Raw genomic sequence first — 6,000 nt, 5'->3', positions numbered from 1 at the left:
CGGGACATCATGGAGGTGGACATGTTGACGGACTGCATGGAATTACAAAATATGATGCGTACAAGCCACACGGCTAACTACTCCTACCTTGGGATCATTGTAGACCAGTGTAGGACTGCTATATCGTTATTTACGAGATGTTCGTTGAGTTATATTTCTAGAAGTTTAAATTTTTACAGGCTCATACTTTAGCTTCTCTAGCTTTCGATCAGGACTAAGCTATGTATTGGGACTCTGTCCCTCCTGACTCTATCTTTCAGTTTATTCATTAATATACCACATGGAAAATTTTCAAAAAAAAAAAAATCATCAATTGATTATATTCGCTACATTATCCCCACAATGTCTTTATTAAAAAAAAAATATTCATTATCAATAAATTAGTTAAGAGAAATAATTTTATTAGTTATATTGTCTTTATATTCCTCCAATGTACAAATTCATCAATTGATTATATTCACTACATTGTCTATTATCTTTTTTTTTTGTTTATTATTTTAAAATTAAATATCAAAGTTATAATACCAAATAGTGCTATACATTTATTTACCAAGTATTTTATTAATACGATGAAAAAAATTAAAAATATGTAATAATAATAATAATAATAATAATAATAATAATAATAATAATAATAATAATTGTTTTAAAAAAATAAAGAAATAAAGAAAATATAAGTAAACCAATCATATTAACTACTTTTGGGATTTATTGACAAAAAGAGTATCAAATCACACAATAAATTGAAGTGGAAACTATATCGCAATGTCCTTGTTTAATTGGCAATCAGGAGTTAGTTCTTCAATATTAGTATATATTTAATATTTTATGCCCTAATTTTTATTTTCTTTCCTTATGTCCCATATTTGGTTTCAACCATACCTATAGAATTATTTCATTGACAATTATAATCAATCTTGACTATATTATCTTGCATTTGTAAACTTAGAATTGCCTATTTAAATACACAAATTTAACATTCAATTATCTATGCATGAACAATTTCAATATAATCTTGCCTTAATATATTTTAAAGTACTTATTAAAAAAAAAACACATTGGGCATTATCTCAATCGCGCAATGCGCGTAAAAAACTAGTATATATATATATATATATATATATATATATATATATATATATATATATATATATATATATATATAAGCATTAATAAAAAAACAAAAAAACAAAAAAACTATTTCATAAGAATTCAAAGGTCTAAAAATTTTGATCCGTGGTGACTCTAAAATTGTAATTTAATTACTATTGTAGTTTACTAAGTTCTTAAAAATTTGTAATATTAAATACTATGTACTAAATTTGTAATATAGTTTAAGATTTGTAATATAGTTTAAGATGTGTAGTAATCACCCACCTTAAATATTATTTTAATTGTAAATATATTTATGTTCATAATTTTATCATAGGAATTCACACATAATAATTATTAAATAACAAAAATTTTATATATGAATAAACCTCATATAGGATATATTTTTATAACATATTTTCCGTGATACTAGTTGATTTAATTGGCTTTTATTTTATTTTTTATTTTTTTTGAAAACAGTTGATTTAATAGGCTAATTACGCCATATTTGTCCAAATTTCCTTACAATATATAATAATTTATTTAATAGGCTGATTAAGGCAAATAATTGATTTAATAGGCTAATTACGCCATATTTGGTAATTGATTTAATAGGCTAATTACAATTAATAATTGATTACGGCATATTTGGTAAAACTCCAATGGTTATCCCAATTTACGCTTATTACGGTATAATAATGGCAAATTATGTTGTGCATGGTGCACACAGATGCAAAAACGGCATCGTTTTACTTAAATAAAAAAAATTATTTTCGATTGTTGTTAGTTACGTAAATATATGTCCATAATTTTATAATTTCACATTCTGAATGTATAGTTATGAAATTATGGATGTGTAGTTATACAATTCTGGATGTATGATTCTGAAATTATGGATGTGTAATTATGCATGCATTCTGAATGTGTAGTTATAAAGTTATAATTTCACATTCTGAATGTATAATTATAAAGTTATGGATGTGTAGTTATGCAATTCTGAATGTATAGTTATGAAGTTATGGATGTGTAGTTATGCATGCAATTCTTAATGTATAATTATGAAGTTATGGATGTGTAGTTATGCAATTCTGGATTTATAGTTATGAAGTTATGAATGTGTAGTTATGCAATTCTGGATGTATAGTTATGAAGTTATAGATGTGTAGTTATGCATGCAATTCTGGATTTATAGTTATGCAATCTGCATGTATAGTTATGAAGTTATGAATGTGTAGTTATGAAATTCTAAATGTATAGTTATGAAGTTATGGATTTTTTTAAAGTCGACATCAAAACGACGTCGGTTTTGCATCCGTAGTGCACACGGATGCATAGCATAACACTGCGTATAATAATTGACTAGTATTTTTTATGCACGATGCGCAAAAATTAGGTGCCCAATATTAATATATTATATTAAAATTTTAAATTTATTTAGATTTTAAATATTAAAATTATTCTAAATAATAATAATAATAATGTAAAACATTTTTATAAATTTGATATTTATAATTTAGGTAATAATTAACATATAACTCAAATATATAATGTGTATATATTATTATTAATGAAGAAGATAAGAAAATATATGGTGGATGCATGTGTACTGTAAAAATAATGAAAAAGATAACGGAAGTTATAATGGTAGGGGTATGTTTGTCAAAAATATTTTAAAGTACAACTCTTATAGTATAATGTATATATATATATATATATATATATATATAAAGAAAAAAAAACTTAACGGAAAAAATGAACATAAATGAGGGGTATAACTTTTTTTTTTTTTTTGAAAACCAAACAACATCTCCATTAATTTAATAAAACAGCAATACAAGCAGGTGGGTTACCAACCCACGACCTTGAGTCAGACATAGAATCGGTTGCCGGAGCCAACTTATGAGCCACCTGATTCGCTGATCTCCTGACATGGCGAACCTTAACGGTCCCTATGTCCCTCGCAATTGACAGACATTGCGTTACAATAGATCCTACGTATGACAAATCAATAATACTAGAATTAAAAGCATTGCAGAATTTTAAACAATCGGACTCGACTATAAAATTATTTTGCTGGAAATTTTTGAGCCAACTAAGCGCTTCTTTGGCCGCTAGGACCTCAGCCATAAAAGGATCGTTGGTGCACCGGAACTTGCCGCAAGTGGCTGCCACGAAACGACCCGCATGGTCACGGACCACCGCGCCAAAACCAACACCAGATGTAAACAAGGCTGCATCCACGTTGCACTTCAGTATATTATGTGGTGGCGGCTCCCATTGATCCGGCTCGCGTCTCTCCCGTCTCGAGGTAACGCTTTTCCCGCAACTCTCCTTCCACAAGACCCGCAACCTGTCTAGATGATCGCGTAAGCTCTCAATTGAAGGCGTAATCTGGCGCCAAACCGCATCGTTCCTCGCCATCCAAAGGGTCCAGAAAATAGCTGCCATGTCCACGGTTTGATCGGTGTTCGCCGCACCTACGTGCACCTCTATAAACTGCTGCAGATTTGCGCCTTGGAGTACATCTTCCACCCTCCACAGGCCTCTGGCGAAAGAACATCCGCAAAGGAGATGTTCAGTAGTTTCCGAAGGTGAGCTGCATAACGGGCATCCGCCGCCTAACCAAACCTTCTTCATTTGCAGGTTCTCTTTGACTGGAAGTATATCAGGAATGCAGCGCCACAAGAAATGCCGGACTTTAGGCGGAACGGGTAAGGACCAATGTTTGTTCCAGGATTGAAAATAGTTGCTAACCCCCGTTTCGTATTGAGACGCTACCATCAAACGGTACCCATGTCGCACTGCATACACACCCCTTAGATCGCCCGGCCATCTCCCCGTATCCTCGAAATGAGCGTTTACCAGAGTCGCAAGTATTCTGTGTATGTCGGCTTCATGAAAAATGTCCCTTAAAATCTCTTCATCCCACTGACCATAATCGTTGAGTAGGCCGTGAACCGTAGCCTCCTTCAAATTTTCGTTGCAAGGAGTGACCAGATTTGAGTTAACAGGATCTGCTAACCAACCCCGGCCCTAGATTCAAGTGTTTTTTCCATCCCCGAGACGATGAGCTACACCAAGCTTGAGCACCTCCTGACCCGCCAGGATACTGCGCCAAATGTAACTGGGATTATTCCCCGCCTTTGCTTCCAAGAACTCACACGTAGGAAAATATTTCGCTTTTAGAATACGACTGACCAAAGATTCCGGATGGACCATAAGCCTCCACCCTTGCCTGGCAAGCAATGCCTTGTTAAACTCATGCACTTTATGGAACCCCAGACCGCCCTTGGCTTTAGGAACACACAGTCGTTGTCAGCTCATCCAATGGATCCCCTTGGTTCCTGCGCCACCTCCGCCCCACCAATAACGATTAAATAATTTCTCAATGGACGAACACACATGTACCGGTAAGAGAAATACAGACATCGTAAAAATTGGCAAAGCTTGCACAATGCTCTTTAACAGCACCTCTTTACCTGCTTTCGATAGAAATCTGTGTTGCCACGAACCTATTCGCTCCCGGATTTTCTCCCCCACATACCGAAATGTTTCCGTTTTGTTGCGCCATAACACCAACGGGAGACCCAGATATTTCCCGAGATCGCTTGTCTTGCGGACCCCAATACATTCGGATACCCCCTTGCGCTGCTCGGGATCGACATTCATGCTAAAAACCGCACTGGACTTATCAAAATTGATTAATTGACCTGATACTGCACTGTACAAGTCCAAACATTCATTTACTGTCATGGCCTCCTGATGATTTTCCCTGAAGAACAAAGACTGTCTTCAGCGAAAAACAAGTGTGAAACACTCGGAGCGCCCCGGTCCATCCGAACTCCGTGAATGTCCCCACTAGCCTCAGCTTTCTGTAATAAAAGTGACAGGGCCTCGGCACATATGATGAACAAATAGGGCGACAACGGGTCACCTTGTCGTATGCCTCGGGTGGGGTCAATGGTACCAACCACCTCCCCATTGACCAAGATGGAATAGCTCACTGTTGACACGCACAACATGAGCAAATCCACCCACTCTCGGTTAAACCCCAAAGCCCCCAACATACCTTCTAGAAAGCCCCATTCCATACGGTCGTACGCTTTAGCCATATCGAGCTTTAACGCCGCCCAGCCCACCCTTCCACTAGTCTTCCTTCTCAGGAAATGACCGATTTCCCCGGCTGCTATTATATTATCCGTCAGTAACCGATCAGGGACAAATGCACTTTGAGAAATTGACACTACATGTTGTTGTGATATGAGGCTGGAATTTCACAGACAGTATTCTGTATTGAATGTAGCTGGACGAGAGGTTTAGATAGTAGGATGATATCTGCGTCGTGTTATTATAAACACTCCCTTAAAAACATTTGCGACCAGGGAATCGCTAGTTTTCGACAAGGAACGCAGTTTTGCAGAGATGGAATCTGCTATCACGAATCAGGCTTAAATTCTCGCTGAAGGTGTAGTTTGAAGGAGTTGGAAGGGACAGGTTATATACTGATAGCTATAGCTGTCTCTTCCTTTCCAGCCATCCAGAAGCGCTACAGAATAGGAGAAGAAGAGGGATCGATGTTGCACGTTCAAGCAACGTGTGTAGAGTGCGGACAAGGTGGTCAAAGTTCCCATAAAAATAGGGATTAAAATTATAAGTCGAGAGCAAAACTTTGACCACACCGCGACGCGTGCGAACCGAGTCGGGCGGGCGGCGGCGACGGCGAGATCTCCCCTTGTTCCCTCTCCATAACACTTCAAACCTTAAGAAAAGAGTTGGTGTTTAAATAGTGAGAAAAGGTAAGCTAGTCTTTCAATGTGGGACAAAGAGCAAACTAAATGTGCCTCTTAAATGCTCCCAACAATTGTCCCAAATTCCCTTTAAGCCTATTCGCCAACATTATGGCCAGCA

Source organism: Ipomoea nil, unplaced genomic scaffold (assembly GCF_001879475.1).
Source record: "Ipomoea nil cultivar Tokyo-kokei standard unplaced genomic scaffold, Asagao_1.1 scaffold3087, whole genome shotgun sequence".
Classification (NCBI taxonomy): Eukaryota; Viridiplantae; Streptophyta; class Magnoliopsida; order Solanales; family Convolvulaceae; genus Ipomoea; species Ipomoea nil.
Note: the sequence above shows the minus strand (reverse complement) of the source record.